Genomic DNA, 17,467 nt, shown 5'->3' on the forward strand with positions numbered 1-17,467 from the left:
GATAACCTCTGAATTATATTTTCTTCTAAAAGTTTAAAGTATTTAGTATACCCAGAATTGATTTTTGTGTTTGATGTGAGATGGGAATCTAATTTTATTATTTCTTTATGGCTAACCAATTTTCCCAACACTAGTTATTATAGAATTAATCATTTCCCCCACTGATCTGCAATGCTACCTGTCATACATCAAATTTTCAAACAGGTATAAGTCTATTTTTGAGTTTTTTATTCTGTTCCATTGGCCTATTTGTCAAACCTCTGTGCCAGTATTACTCTCTTAAGTACTATAGCTGTATGATAAATCTTAATATCTGATAGAGTAAGTTTTTCTACCTTGTTCTTCAAGAATGCCTTGGCTTTTCTTTGCACTCCCATATAAATTGTAGAACCAACTTGTCACATTCCATGAAAAACCCTATTGGGATTTTGATTGGAATTATACTGACTATGATTGATTCAGGGAAAAGGATATCTTTACAATATTGAGTAGCCCTACCTGTACAGAACATGGCTCTCTATTTCAATAAAGTTTTATAATTTCCTCCATAGAGGATCTCTGACACATCTTTTGTTAGATTTTCTACATAGATACCTTATATTTTTATTGCTACAGTATCTTTTTAAAAATTGCAGTTTCGATTCTTGTTGTTGGTTTATAGAAATGACTTATCTCCTTATATTCTCTCTTAAATGTATTCCAATCAGACTTTTTCACTTAGCTACATCAAAATTGTTCCTGGCAAGGTCACCCATGACTACACAGTTACTAAGTCCAATGGTCACATCTCAGTCCTCATCTCACTTGATTTCTCAGCAGCGTATGACATAGTTGGTCACTCCCTCCTCCTCAAAACACTTCTTCCCTTGGCTTCCAGGACAGCACACACTTTTGATTTTCCTCTTACCTCACTGGTTATTCCCTCTCAGTCTTCTTTGCTGGTTCTTCCTCATTTCCCCAACATTTTAATGTTGGACTGTTCCAGGGGCCAGTCCTTAGACCTCTTCTCTTCTCTAGCTATCCACACTCCCTTGGTGATCACATCCATTCTCATGGTTTTAAGTTCTATCCATATGCTAACTAACACCCTATTTTGCAATGCTAGTTCAACTCGCTCTCTGGAGCTATCATTCGCATGTGTGTGTGTGTGTGTGTGTGTGTGTGTGTGTGTAAGGAAGGAATATATATATTCCTTCCTCCTGCTTGACATCTCCAACTCAACATGTCCAAACTGAACTCTTATTACCCGAAACTGAGCTTCCCACAGTCTCTCTCTCAGTTGCTCACTCCATCATTCCAGTTGCTCAGAGCAAAATCTTTGAGCCCTTGCTTTCTCTCACAGCACTCACAATATGTCAGAAAATCCTCCTCTACCTTCAAAATATATACAGATTCTTATCACTTCGCACGATCTACACTGATACCACACTAGTTCAAACCACCATTATCTCTTTAAGAAACAGCTTTACTGAGATGTAATCTACATACCATACAATTTAACTATTCATAGTATATAATTCAATATATTTTAGTATATTCATGAGTGGTGTGACCATCACTACAATCTACTTTTATAATATTTTTGTTCCCCCTAAAAGAAACCAGTACTCATTAGCAGTCATTCTCCATCCCCTCACCTCATGTCGCCCTAGGCAACCACTAATCTACTTTTTGTCTCTATACATTTGCCTATTCTCGACATTTCATATGAATGGAATCATAGAATTTGTGGTCTTCAGGTACTTCATTCCTCTTTATTGCCAAATAATATTCCATTGTATGAATATACAACATTTTATTTATATATTGATCAGTTGATGGACGTCTGGGTTGCCTCTACTTTTTGGGCCAATATGAACAATGCTATGAACATTTGTGTACAAGTTTTTGTGTGGACATATGTTTTCATTGGGTGTACAGGAGTGGAATTGCTGAGTCATAATGTAACTCTATGTTTTAGCTTTTGAAGAACTACCAGCTTGTTTTCCAAAACAGCTGTACCATTTTACATTCCCACTAGTAGGTAGTGTGTGAGGGTTCCATTTCTCCACATCTTGCCACCACTTATTGTTATCTGTCATTTTGACTCTAGCCATCCTAGTGAGTGGGAAATTGTTAACTCACTGTGTTTTTGATTTACATTTCCATGACGACTAATATTGTTGGACATCTTTTCACGTCCTTGTTGGTTATTTGTATATCTTCTTTGGAGAAATGTTTATTCAGATCCTCTGCCTATTTTTAAATTGAGTTATTTGTCTTCTATTATTGAGTTGTAAGAGTTCTTTATATATTCTAGATACAAGTCCCATATCAGATATATGATTTGCAAATATTTTCTCTACTTCTATGAGCTGTCTTTCCACTTACTTGAAGATATCGCTTGTAGCAGAAAGGAATTTCAATGAATTCCAATGTATGTATTTAATTTTGATGAAGTCCAATTTATCTATTTTTTTCCTTTTGTTGCTTATGTTCTTGGTGTTGTACCTAAGGAACCATTGCCTAATACAAGGTCATGAAGATTTACACCAACGTTTTCTATGAGTTTTATAGTTTCAGCACTAAATTTTGGTCTTTGATGTGTTTTAAGTTAATTTTTACACATGTTGTTAGGTAGAGGCCCAACTTCATTCTTTTGCATGTAGACAACCATTTCTGAAAAGACTATTCTTTCCCCCACTGAATTGTCTTGGCACCCTTGCCAAAAATCAATTGACCATAAATATGAGGGTTTATTTCTGGACTCTCAATTCTATTCCATTGATCTATACCTCTACCCTTATGTCAATACCACACTGTTTTGATTAGTTTCACTTTGTAAAAAGTTTTGAAATCTGAAGTAATTATGACCTCACAAAATTGTTAGGAAATGTTCCCTTATTTTCTATTTTTTGGAAGAGTTTGGAAGGATTGCTTTTGATTCTTCTTTAAACATTTGGTAGAATTCACCAGTGAAGCCAACTGGTCCTGGACCTCTCTTTGGTGGGAAGTTTTTGATTACTAATCCAATCTGTTTAATTGATACAGGCCTATGCAGATTTTCTATTTCTTCTTGAATCTTAAGTTTTGGCAGTTTGTGCCTTTCTAGGAATTTTCCTATTTCATCTACATTATATAATTTGCTGGCATAAAATTATTCATAGTATTCCTCTTATAACCCTTTTTTTAACATAGTTAGAAAATTTTTTTTCCTGCAGTGAGGACTTTTAAGACCTACTTTCTTAGCAACTTCAAATATGCAATACAGTGTTATTAATTATAGTCACCATGCTATACTTTACATCCTCATGACTTATTTTATAACTGGAAATTTGTACCTTTTCACTCTCCTCACCCATTTCATCTATGCCAATCCCCCAGCCCCCTCCTCTGGCAAGCAGCAATTTGTTCTCTGTATCTATGAGCTTGGTTATTTTTTGTTTGTTTGTTTTTGTTTTTTTAGATTCCACATATGAGATCATGTGATATTTGTCTTTCTCTGACTTATTTCACTTAGCACAATGCCCTCCAGGCCCGTCCAGGGTGTCACAAATGGCAAGATTTCCTGCTCTTTACGGTGGAATAGTACTCCATTGTATACACAGTCAGCCCTCTGTATCACTGGGTTCCACATCCACAGATTCAACCAATCATGGATCAAAAACATTAGAAATATTTTTATTCCATAAAGTTCCAAAAAGCAAAACTTGAATTTGCAGCATGCTGGCAACTATTTACATAGCATTGGCACTGTATTAGGTATTACAAGTAATCTAAAAATGATTTAAAGTATACAGGAGGATGTGCGTAGGTTATATGCAAATATTATGCCTTTTTATATAAGGGATTTGAGCATTCGTGGATTTTTGTACCTGTGGGGTGTCCTGGAACCAATCCCCTAAGGAGACTGAGGGATGACTGTATATACCACATCTTCATCCACTGATGAAGACTTGGGTTGTTTCTATATCTTGGCTATTGTAAAAAATGCTGCAGTGAACATGGGGGTGTATATATCTTTCTGAATTAGTGTTTTCATTTTTTTTTTGGTAAATACCCAGAAGTGGAATTGTTGGATCATATGGTAGCTCTATTTTTAATTTCTTGAGGAATCTCCATAATGGCTTTCCATAATGGCTGCACCAATTTACAATCCAACCAACAGTGTACAAGTGTTCCCTTTTCTCTACATCCTCTCCAACATTTGTCTTTTTTGGTAATAGCCATTCTAACAGGTGTGAGGTGATATCTCATTGTGGTTTTGATTTGCATTTCCCTGATGATTAGTGATGTTGGGCAACTTTTCGTGTATCTGTTGGCCATCTGTATGTCTTCTTTGAAAAAATATCTGTTCAGATCCTCTGCCCATTTTTAAATTGGATTTTATTTTTTTGCTATTGAGTTGTAGTATAATCCTTTTTATTTCTGTAAAATTGGTAGTAATGCTTCCACTTTCATTTCTGATTTTAGTTATTTGAGTCTTGCCTCTTTTTTCTTAGTCATTTTAGCTCTTTTAGCTAAATGTTTGTTGGCATTTTCAAAGAACAAGTTTTGGTTTCATTGATTTTCTATTTTTTCTTTTTCATTTATTCCCTCTCTAATCTTTGTTATTTCCTTCCTTATCCTTGCTTTGGATTTAGTTAGCTCTTCTTTCTCAGATTTCATAAGATGAAAGGTTGGGTATTGAGTTGAGATCTTTCTTTTTAACATAGGTGTTTATAGCCACAAATTTCCCTCTGAGCACTGCTTTAGCTACATCTCATACATTTTGGTATGTTGTTTCTTCATTTTCCTTCATCACAAATTATTTTCTATTTTCCTTTGTGTTTTTTTTTTTAATATAAAAATTTTTTTTTTGGCTGTGCTGGGTCTTCGTTGCTGTGTGTGGGCTTCCTCTAGTTGTGGCGAGCAGGGGCTACTCTTCGATGTGGTGCGCGGGCTTCTCATTGCGGTGGCTTCTCTTGCTGCAGAGCACAGGCTCTAGGCACATGGGCTTCAGTAGTTGTGGTGCGTGGGTTCAGTAGTTGTGGCTCACGGGCTCTAAAGTGCAGGCTCGGTAGTTGTGGTGCACAGGCTTAGTTGCTCTGCAGCATGTGGGATCTTCCTGGACCAGGGATTGAACCCGTGTCCCCTGCATTGGCACATGGATTCTCAACCACTGTGCCACCAGGGAAGTCCCTCCCTTGTGGTTTTTTCTATGATCCACTGGTCATTTCAGGAGTGTGCTTTTTAATTTCCACATATTTGTGAATTTCCCAAATTTCCCTGTTATTGATTTCTACTTTCATCTCATTGTGGTCAGAAAACATACTTTGTATGATTTCACTCCTTCTATGCTCTATGGCCTAGCCTATGGTCTATTCTGGAGACTGTTCCATGTGCATTTGAGACGAATGTTTATCCTGTTGTTTTCCAGTGGAGTGTTCCATAGATCTATGTCAGGTCTAGTTTAGGTTAAGTCTTCTATTCCCTTGATCTTCTGCCTAGGTGTTCTATCCACTATGGAAAGTGGGCATTGAATTCTCAAACTATTATTGTTTGTCTATTTCTCTCTTCCACTCTGTCCAGTCTGTCAATTATTGTTTCATGTATTTTGGGACTCTGTTGTTAGGTACATATACGTTTATAATTGTATCTTCCTGATGGATTGACCCTTCCATCATTATGAAATGTCCTTATTCATCTCTAGTAATTTTTTTTGTTATAAAGTCTATATATTTTTTTCCTTTTTTTTTTTTTTGGCCACATCGTGTGGCATGTGGGATCTTAGTTCCTTGACCAGGGATTGAACCCATGCCCCCTGCAGTGGAAGCATGGAGTCCTAACCACTGGACAGCCAGGGAATTCCCTATAAAGTCTATATTTTGATATTAGTTTAGCCACTCCAGCTTTTTAGGGTTGTTGTTTGCATGGAATATCATTTTTGATCCTTTTACTTTCAACCTATTTGTGCCTTTGGATGAAAAGTGTGCCTTCTGTAGACAGCATATTGTTGGACCTTGTCTTTTTTTAAAATCCAGTCTGATAATATCTTTCTTTCGATTGGATTGTTTAATTCAGTCACATTTATTGTTATTATTTATATGCTTGGATTTACATTGCTATTTTGGTTTTTGTTTTCTATATGTCACATGTCTTTGTTTATTTGTTATCTTCCTTAGTATGAGGTGGATATTTTCTCATGTAACATTTTAATTCCTTTCATGATTTTTAAAATTATTTATTTTTGAGTTATTTTCATTGTGGTTTTTCTAGGGCTTATAATATACATCTTATTAGAATCTACTTCAGATTTATACTGACTTAGTTCTAGTGAAATATAGACATTTTATATAGCTTCATTGCCTCCCCCTTTTTGATATTACTGTCATACATACATATATATTTATATATGTAATAAATCCAACAATATATGGCTGTAATTATTACTTTATATAATTTTATGTCTTTTAAAAAGGCTGAGAGGAGTTCCCTGATGGCCTAGTGGTTAGGATTTGGCCCTTACACTGCAGAGGCCCAGATTTGATCCCTGGTCAGGGAACCATCCCTCATGCTGCACAGTGCAGCCAAAATACAATAAATAAATAAACGAATAAATAAATAAATAAAGACTGAGAGAAGAGAGTAAATATATATTTATAGTGTTCACTAACATTCTTACTCTTCTGGTTCTTTCCATTTCTTTCTGTGGATTGGAATTACCATTATTGTCATTTCCTTATTTCAATACAGCTTTCTTCCCATTCCCTTCCTTTGTGCTGTTATTGTCAAATATGTTATGTTTCTATATATTATAGTCCCAACAATACAATCATATTCATATTGTTTTATGTAATTGATTTTTAAATCAGTCAAGAGGGGAAAGGGGAAGAAATATGCAATTATACTGTCTTTTCTAATTACCCACATAATTACCTTCACAAGTATTCCTTGTTTTTCATGTGCATTCAAATTACTGTCTGACATCACGTGCTTCCAGCCTGAAGAACCTCACTTAGTATTCCTTTTAAGAAAGGTATCCTAGCAATGAATTCTCTGGTTTTTTTTTTTTTCATCTGGGAATGTCTTTAATTCACCTTCATTTTTGCTAGATATGTGATTCTTGGTGTGTTTTTCTTTTTAAACTGTCAGTAGTTTGACTATATCATCCTTCTTGACTCCATTGCTTCTGATGGGAAGTCAGCTGTTAATCTTATGGGGGTTCCCCTGTATGTGATGTGTTTTTTTTCTCTTCCTGCTTTCAAGATTTTCTTTTTGTTTTTCAACATTTTACTATGATGATACTGGGTATGATCTCTTTGGGTTTACTTAGAATTAATTGAGTTTCTTGGGTGTGTAAAGTTTTTTTTTTATCAAATTTGAGAAATTTTGGAATTCCCTGGTGGTCCAGTGGTTAGGACTCTGTGGTTTCACTGCTGGGGCCCAGGTTTGATCCTTGGCCAGGGAACTAAGATCCTGTGAGCTGTGCAGGCAGTGTGGCCAAAAAAAAGGAGAAAAAAAAAAAAGGAGAAAATAAGAAATTTGAAAAGTTTTCAGCAATTTTTTTGAATATCTTTTTCTGTCCTTTTAATGCTTTCCTCTCTTTTTAGTACTCCAATTATGCATATATTGATGCACTTATTTATATCCCACATTTCGCTGAGGCTCTGTTCATCTTCAGTTTTTCTCTCTGTTCTTCAGATTGCATAATATCTACTGTTATATCCTCAAGTGGACTGATTCTTTCTTCTGCCAACTCAAATCTACTGTAGAGCCCCCTCTAGCAATTTTTTCATTTGTTACTATACTTTTCAACTCCAGAATATACATTTGGTTCTTTTTTATAATTTCCATTTCTTTCTTTCTTTTTTTTTAAAATAAATTTACTTATTTTATTTTTGGCTGCATTGGGTCTTTGTTACTGTGTGCGGGCTTTCTCTAGCTGCGGTGAGCAGGGGCCACTCTTCGTTGTGGTGCATGGGCTTCTCATTGTGGTGGCTTTTCTTGTTGCGGAGCACAGGCTCTAGGTGCACAGGCTTCAGTAGTTGTGACTCGTGGGTTCTAGAGCGCAGGGTCAGTAGTTGTGGTGCATGGCTTAGTTGTTCCACGGCATGTGGGATCTTCCTGGACCAGGGCTCGAACTCATGTCCCCTGCATTGGCAGGCAGATTCTTAACCACTGTGCCACCAGGAAAGCCCTAATTTCCATTTCTTTATTGATAATTTATATTTATTGAGACATTGCCATCACACATTCCTTTACTTCTTTTAAGCATAGCTACCTTTAGTTCTTTGAGCATACTTATAACAATTGTTTTGAAATCTCTGTCTGCTACATCCTCCACTTGAGCCTCTTTAAAGAGAGTATTTTTATTGCTTTTCTTTTCTTATTTTTTCCTTCTGTGTATGGGTCATATTTTCCTGTTTTTTGGAGGAGGGGCAGGAAAAAATTACTTTTCTCATAATTTTTTTGTTGAAATCTGGACATTGTAGACAATATATGGTAGGAACTATGGGATACTGATTCCCCACCCCACCCCAGGCTGGTGGCTTTTAATTTCTTGGTTATTTGTTTGATAACTTGAATGAACATTGTAAAGTTTATCCTCCCTATAGTGTAAAGCTTGATGTCCCTGCTCTCATTTTTTCCCCTTGTTTTAAATTTCTTTGCTTGACTACCTAGGGGTTACTCCTGGGTTGGCACAAGCCATTTATTGTCAAGGTTGTGCTTAAGCCTCCCAAGTCAGTTAGATTTTTAACCTTTATCATTGGATATCTCTGTGGTTTGGAGGCTACTATCACAGTTCAGGGTTTATATTGGGTTGGCCAAAAAGTTTTGCCCAGGTTAGAGTGGGAGCTGGGTGGAGGAAAAGAGATCTGGTTTTCTTGACCAAGCCTGCTTGGACTTGAGCTTCTGCAACATGGAGCTGGGAGAGATGAAAAATTCCAGCAGCCTGCCCTTCCCTTGCTGAAATCATAACCCCAGACTGGGTACTGCAGCAGGAAGGAACCTCCATCCTCTTGGCTGCATCTGCCCAGAGTAGTGAGTTTGGGGTAGAGATTCTGCAAAGCAGAGGTGGGGTGGGGGGAGTTGTGATAAGGAAGTGAGTCATGGCTCAAATGCCATAGACTCTTGCTATTCTTGGCTTTGGTGATCTTCTCTACTTACCTTTGTTTTATATTTTAATAATTTTTGCTTTTGTGTCTATTATTTCCTTCCTTCTGCTTTCTTTGGATTTATTCTATTGTTTATTATCTAACTTCTTAAGTTGAATGCTTAGCTCATTAACTTTCAGCCTTTCTTCCTTTTTTTTTTGGCCGCACTGAACATCTTGTGGGATCTCAGTTCCCCGACCAGGGATCGAACCTTGGCCATGGCAGTGAAAGCCTGGCCACCAGGGAACTCCCTGTTCCTTTTTAATATACTCTCCTAAGGCTATAAACAGCCCTGTAACCACCACTTTAGGTGCAACATACAAGCTCATTTCTAAATATTTTCTAATTTCCATTAAGATTTCTTCTTTGACCCAAAGAGTTATTTTAAAGTGTTTTTAAATTTCTAAAACTGTATTTTAAGAAAAAAACTATATATTTGGATTTATTTGTATTGTCTTATTTTATTCCATGCATTCCAGTTTTGCTGTGTTTTTTCCTCTTTTGAATCAATTGATTTTTTCTTGTTCCACTTTTCCACTTCTATTACTTTGGAAGATATTCATTCTTTTTCTCTTCTTTTAGTGGCTATCTTTGAAATTCTAACATGCTTACTTAATTCAATAAAACCTAGAGTTAATTAACATATGTACCCTCTTCTCAAAGGGACCCCTAGAATGTTTTGACTCTAATCCTCAACAACATGAGTTGCTATTGTGAAGCCTTTAAATTCTGTGTTTTTTGTCTTCTTTTAATCCCACAAATTATAAATTACTAATATTACCCACATGTTTAACTTTTGTTTTCTACTTAAAGTTCTTTTGTATATCTTGGAACTTCTTTTTTGGATAATTTTCCTTATTCAGTGACAAATGTTGGTGGTAAATGCTTTAAAATTTTTTTTATATTAAAATACCTTTATGTTGCCTTTATTCTCTGAAGACAGTTTCACAGTATATATAATTTTTTTTTGGCTCTTTTCAGCTTATTGCATGAAGGAGTTACACTAGTCCAAGTTAAAAGCAGACCCCAAATGGTTACATTATACAAGCTGTGAGGTTTTTTTTTTTTTTTTTTTTAATTTATTTATTTATTTTTGGCTGAGTTGGGTCTTTGTTGCTGCGCGGGCTTTTCTCTAGTTGCAGCAAGCGGGGGCTACTCTTCGTTGTGGTGCACGGGCTTCTCATTGCGGTGGCTTCTCTTGTTGTGGAGCACAGGCTCTAGACATGCAGGCTTCAGTAGTTGTGGCGCACGGGCTTAGTTGCTCCACGGCATATGGGATCTTCCCAGACCAGGGCTCGAACCCGTGTCCCCTGCATTGGCAGGCGGATTCTTAACCACTGCGCCACCAGGGAAGCCCTGTGAGGTTTTTAAACTTGTGACAAGGGACAGAAGGAAAATTCTGCTCATTGCAAGGAAATCCTCACTTAAGCTTCAGTGAGCCAGAAGCTTTTAAAACCCATGAGCCTTCAGCTGATCGTCCTTAGCCAGTCCAGTCTCTATGAGGAACTGGCATATGTTCTAGCGCTGGTCACCCTGTAGCTGAATTACTTCTCCATATTCTGGATGCTCAAGTACAGTACCATTGCAGGCAAATTTCTTCTTAAACACCTTCACTAGTTTCTTTTTATCGTAATCATCAGTGATCCCTTGGACAGTAGTAAGGGTCTTCCTGCCGTTTCTCTGTTGAATTCTTATATGGATATAATCCTCAGTGCCAGCAGGAAGCAGATCATCACCCTTACTTGCATCAGCAAAGGGGTCAAAAGAGTGGAGGTTCTGGATAGCGGACATACGATACGATTCCTTTTCCTCGGTGGAAATGGCCTGCAGAAGGTGGTGGCTGGAGAAGGCGGGTGGGGGGGACAGAGCATTGGGAAGCGAGAGGGCTCGAGGGGGAGGCTGCCGAGTCCTCGGTGGCGGCTCAGTGAGTGGGCCACAGTATATATAATTTTTTTTTCTTTTTTTCTTTTTTTTAAATTAATTTATTTATTTTTGGCTGTGTTGGGTCTTCGTTTCTGTGCGAGGGCTTTCTCTAGTTGCGGCAAGCGGGGCCACTCTTCATCGCAGTGCGCGGGCCTCTCACTATCGTGGCCTCTCTTGTTGCAGAGCACAGGCTCCAGACGCGCAGGCTCAGTAGTTGTGGCTCACGGGCCCAGCTGCTCCGCAGCATGTGGGATCCTTCCAGACCAGGGCCCGAACCTGCGTCCCCTGCACTGGCAGGCAGACTCTCAACCACTGCGCCACCAGGGAAGCCCCACAGTATATATAATTTTAAGATGAAAATTATTTTCTCTAAGCACTTTCAACATTATATTATAATATGGCTTCCAACGTTGCTGTTGAGAAGTCACCTATTGGTCTAATTGTTGTTCTTTTGTATGTGATCAGTCTTTTCCTTCTAGCTTGTTTTAAGATCTTATCTTTGTCTCTGGTGTTCTGCAGTTGACTGTGATGCATGTAGATATTAATTTCTTTTTATTTATCTTGCCTGGAATTTCTTAGTTTTCCCGAACCTGCAGATTTTTGTTTTTCAAAATTCTGGAAAATTTCCAGCTATGATTTATCTGAATGGTTCTCCCCCTTTTCTATTATTCCTTTGTAGAATTCTAAAGAGATTAATATTGGGCCTTTTTGCTTTATCCTCCATATCCCTTAAGCACTCATATTTTCCATCTTTGTACCTCTTTTTTGAATTTTGTGTGATTTTTTCAGATGTATTTTCCAGTTTCCTAATTTCTCTTCAACTGATGCATAAAACTTCATCAAGGTTTTTAGTAACAATTATTATATTTTTCATTTCTAGGTATTCTATTTAGTTCTTTTTCAAACCTAGCAGGTCATTTTTTTTAACATCTTTATTGGAGTATAATTGCTTTACAATGGTGTGTTAGTTTCTGCTTTATAACAAAGTGAATCAGTTATACATATACATATATCCCCATATCTCTTCCCTCTTGTGTCTCCCTCCCTCCCACCCTCCCTATCCCACCCCTCTAGGTGGTCACAAAGCACCGAGCTGATCTCCCTGTGCTATGTGGTAGCAGGTCATTTTTGATAGTCTCTTGCTCTTTGCTCTGTACTTTTTTATTTCCTTAAATGTATTTAACATATCTATTTAATATCCTGTATATGATAATGTAAATATCTAAAATCTTTGTGGGTCTAGTTATGTTTTACCTTTTTTTTTTTCCCTGTTGACTGCTTCCTCCTGGAAGTTGGTTTTCTTGTATAAATTGTGACTTTTGATTGTGAAGGAGTTTGTTAGAACTCTCTGTGGGATTTCCATGTGGCCCGAGAGTAACAGTGCATTCTCCCATGAAAGCTTTCAATTTGATTTTCCCTGGTGTTTGAGGCATCACAAACCTAGGTCCACTTTAAATTAAAAATCGTGGCCTGTGGTTTTTTGTGCCATTCACATAATATATATTCAATCTCCAAACCAGGTGTCATAAAATCTCAGGGAGGTATTTTTTTTTAAAAATTCTACTCAAAGTTAAAACTTAGACAAAAAATTTTCCTTACGCTCTGTCCCTTCCCCCCAGCTGCAGGCCTCTGTTGTCCAATACTGTAACCACTTAGCCACATGTGGCTATTAAATGTAAATTTGTGAAAATAAAATAAAATAAAATAAAATGAAAAATGTAGTTCCTCCATCTCACTAGCCACATTTCAAGTGCTCAGTAACCACATGTGGCTAGTGGGTACCGTATTGGTCAGTGCAGATATAGACCATTTCCATCATTGTGAAAGTTTTATTGGATAGTGCTGCTCTAGAACATTTGAATCTACACATGTCTCCAGGGTGTGTGGTGTCTTCAGAACTAGGTTACACCTTTGAACAAACCCTTGTCAATCTGTGTCTTAGTCTGTATGCTTGCTCCCTGAAGATGTCCAAGTCCTAATACCCAGAATCTGTGAATATGCTAACTTACATGGCAAAAAGGACTTTGCAGACATGATTAACGATCTTGAGATGGGGAGATTATCCTGGATTATATGGGTGAACTCAATGTAATTACAAGGATCTTCATAAGGGAAATAGGAAAGCAGGAAATACACAGACAGAGAGGTGATGTGGTGACAGAAGCAGAGGTTGGAGTGATGTACTTTGAAGATGGAGGAAGGAACCATGAACCAAGGCATGCAGGAGACCTCTAGAAGCTGGAAAAGGCAACAAAACAGATTCTTCCCTAGAACCTCCAGAAGGAATGTAGTCCTGTGACCCATTTTAGACTTTTAACCTCCAGAACTGTATGAGAATACATTTGTGCTGTTTTAAGCCACTAAGTTCGTGGTAATTTGCTACAGTAGCAATAAGTCATACAAACTATGAAAGGGGCCAGTTAAGAAAGGCTTTATTTGAATATACCAGAAATGTGTGGCTGCCAAATGGCATTGTTATTCTTATATCTACTCATTTCCCCTTCCTATATTTCTATTTGGCCCTGAGGGTACAAGGCCCATGCAAACAGAAATTTTAGAAGGGAGACTGATGCAGGAACCTATACTCTCATTCATTTATTCAACAAATATAAATATATACTGAGTGTTTATCATGCTCCAAGCACTGTTTTAGGTGCTTGACATATATTAGTGAATAAAAGAAAAAAATCTCTGCCCTCAAGAAGCTTACATTCTAGAGGAGAGACAGAGTTGATAAACAATAAACATAATACATAAGTAAATTACACTGTATGTTAGCAGATGATTAGTGCTATTGGTGAAAAAAAAGTGTGAGTGGTCAGGGAGGGGGGATGGGCAGCTATAGTATTAAATATGGTGGTCAGGGTAAGTCTCATTGAAAAAGTTGCAACTGAGCAAAGACTTGAAGGAGTTAGTCATGTTAACATCCACAGTAAAGCATTCTAAGCAGAGGAAACATCCAGTGCAAAATATTGAAGTGGGAGTGTGCCTTGTGCCTGATACCTTCTAAGAACAGCAAGTAGGACAGTGTGGTGGAGGACAGAGCAGTAGGAAATGAGGTCAGAGAGGTGATAGAGGGCAGATCATGCTGGGTCTTGTAGGCTACTGCAAGGACATAAGCTTCATACTGAGGAGGACCCCTGATTTTTAGGGTAGACAAGTGTACAATTAGCATAACGCTCAGAATACATAGGAAGAGATATAGCACTTAGAGAATGGATGAATTTTTAGATGCTGTGAGTGGCGAGCTTTCTTCTGAGCACCACACTTTTGTACCCATTTGCTTCCTGGACTTTTCTACTTGTATGTTGATTGGTGACTCAAACTCAAATTGCTCCAAATAAACTCCTGATCTTCTGTCTTAAACCCTTTCCTCCTCTTCTGTTCTCTATCCCACTTAATGGTATCCTGTTAGAAATCTTGGAGTCATCTCCTGATTCTGCTTTTTCCCACTCCACTATGTCCAATCAGACTCCCAACCCTGTCAGTCTTAGTGTAGATATGTCCTCTTCTCTGTTCCCTCTGCCTTCACCTTGGTTGAAGCCTTCATCTCTCACGGGACCTCTGTAATCACCTCCATGGTTCTATAACCTGTGTACCAACTGTAGCTGCCACAGTTCCAAAACTGATCATGACACTCCCTCTTTTAAAGATCTCTCCTGGGGACTTCCCTGGTGGTGCAGTGGTTAAGAATCTGCCTGCCAATGCAGGGGACATGGGTTCGAGCCCTGGTCCGGGAAGATCCCACATGCTGCAGAACAACTAAGCCTGTGTGCCACAACTACTGAGCCTGCGCTCTAGAGCCCGTGAGCCACAACTACTGAAGCCCATGTGCCTAGAGCCTGTGCTCTGAAACAAGAGGAGCCACTACAATGAGAAGCCTGTGCATCACAACGAAGAGTAGCCCCCACTCGCTGCAACTAGAGAAAGCCTGCACGCGGCAATGAAGACCCAACACAGCCAAAAAGTAAATTAAAAAAAAAAACTCTCCTGGCTCCTACTGCTTGTAGAATCTTGTCCCAATCTCTCCTTCTATTCTCATTTTCCAATATGCTTTTCTATGTGTCTCATACTCCAGCCATACTGAACCTCTCACTATAATCCCTGCATATTCCGCCCTATCACAAGTATACATATACCTGAAAAAGCAGTACCTGCTAGCTATTATGATTATCAAATAACAACGGATTCTTTCTTCCAGGAATGCCCTTACTCTCTCTCTTCACCTGCAAAAATACTTGTATACCTTTCTACTCAATTCAAATGCCACCTCCTCTGTGAAACCTTTCTTGTTTCCCTCAGTAGGGTTTGTTGCTACTTCTTGTGTGTAGCTCCAGCATTCTGTATCTATAGCCCCTGGGCCACTTAATACAACACATCGTGATTATTTCATTACAGATCTGCCTCCCCCAACAGACTGCAAGCTCCTTGAGGGCAGGTACCATCTCTACTGATTTTTTCATGCCTAGTAGCTAGTAGTGTCCGGCCCAAAGGAGGTACTCAATTATTATTTGGTGAAATAAAGAATGAATGACTGAAATGATTCAGGAAAAATCTATGACTTGCTAGTCAAGAAGAAAGAGCAAAAGAGGGGAATTTCATACACAAAGCAGCTGGCCTAATAGCTCAGAGCTGGGAGGGGTAGCCACAAAAAGGCTAAAATTGAAGATGTGGGCTGGGTTATAATGGGAGACGAGAGCAAACAGGAAGGGTTGGGTGGACCTAGCTGGGGAAGTGCTGTGAAGCCACTGCCCAAAGTCTGGATTTTCATTTGAATGAGTAGGGAGTTTCTGGAGAGTTATTAGAGACACGGTTGAAGTGAAGCCATGAAAAATGACCTGCACTGCAAGGCTGGAAGGAGGCAGCAAGGCCAGCCAGAAGGCAATCACAATAACCCAGAGCAGAATGGGCATGGCAAGTGCAGGCAGGAGATTCAGGGGGCACAGAAAAGGAGGGGGCTGGATTTGGTGAATGATTGCATTTGGGAGAAGACACAAAGGTAGTGAGAATTGCTGAAGATTATGAAAAGCAGAGTAGTGCAGAGAAAGAACACGAGACCAGCAGTTAGGAAATCAGGGTTCAGTTACAGCACAAAAATTATTCCCTATCAACTTAGTCTTCCTGTGCCTTACCTTCCTAAACAGTAAAACAAAGAGGTCCCCCATTCAAATTATCAGCAAATCCAGAATCCTTCAATTCTACTTCAAAAATATCTCTTGAATCATACCATCTTCACTGCCACCACCCTAGTCCAGGCCCCAGCAGTCCTCAGCTGGACCAGTGTATTAGCCTGGACAGTGGTCTCTGCACCCTCTCTTGTCCCCACATTATGTGGCCTCCACACAACACTCAGCACCATCTTCTAAAAATGTCAATTCGCTTATGTTACTCCTCTGCTTAAAAACTCTTTGACCCCCACTACAGTTAGAGTCAGATTACATGCCTTACCTCAGCCTACAAGTCTCCTACATAGCGTGGCTCCTGCCTGCCTCTCTGACCTCATCCCACCCCCCGCACCTCACTCAATACACCCCAGTCGCACAACCTTTCTGCTTTTTCTTGAGCATATCCAGCTCTTTCCTACCTTTTCACATGCTGTTCCCTGGAATGCAGCTTTGTCTGGCTGGGTTCTTCATGGCTTTGGTACTTCAGACCTAGATTTGATCCCCTCAGAGAGGTCAGTCCTGATCTCGGTATCGTCTGTTTATTTCCTTAGCACTTATCACAATCTGTAATTATTTTATTATTTGTTTACTGCTGATCTCCCAGGAGGTTACAAGTTCTAAAAGGTAGGGCCCCTCTGTCTACTTCACTGTGCATTTGTGAGTGAGTGAATGAGCAAATGAATGAATGAAAGGGGTGATGGAAGCAGAGTTCACCAAAAATGGAGTTGTGAAGAAAAATGGAGGAAAAGATTTTGAAAAGAGTTCCATGGAATCTTGAGGATAGCATAACTAGTTTCACCCAGCTCGTAGTATAAACTATTAAAAGGAATCGAGACAGGAGACAGAGGACTCAGGCAAAAAATCATGGAGAATCACAGAAGCTGCAGCTAATGGAACTCAATTCAAATTACCAGAAATTTGTTGAGTACTTACTATGTGCCAGACTCTACACTGGGCCTCACTGTGAGGCGTATAAAGATGAGTGAGTGGACACTTCAAGAGTTTATATTCAGGAGGCCAGAAATAGGAGAGAAGGAAGTGCAAGTGATGATAAAAGGCAGAATTTAATCAAAGGGCACTGGGGCTCAGAAGAAGGGGCTCAGGGAAGGCTTCAGAGAAAGTTACTCTGACGCTGAAGTCAACAAGTTCCAGTCTACAATGAAATACGAGCAGATGCTTCTCTCTGCTCTTCCCCACAAAATACTTCTGAAAAGTAGGATGGAAAGCAAAATATTTTTCAAGATGACTTTTGAGGCACTGTGT

At 38.8% G+C, this 17,467-nt stretch overlaps 1 protein-coding gene and 1 pseudogene across 2 annotated transcripts in view; both read right to left on the reverse strand.

Moving 5' to 3' along the window:
• HDAC8 (histone deacetylase 8) overlaps positions 1 to 17,467 on the reverse strand; it is a 236,021-nt gene that overhangs the window by 76,479 nt on the left and 142,075 nt on the right. The window lies entirely within an intron of this gene.
• On the reverse strand, positions 10,524 to 10,927 carry LOC133082451 (eukaryotic translation initiation factor 1-like; annotated as a pseudogene).

This window comes from Eubalaena glacialis, chromosome X (assembly GCF_028564815.1).
Source record: "Eubalaena glacialis isolate mEubGla1 chromosome X, mEubGla1.1.hap2.+ XY, whole genome shotgun sequence".
NCBI lineage: Eukaryota > Metazoa > Chordata > Mammalia > Artiodactyla > Balaenidae > Eubalaena > Eubalaena glacialis.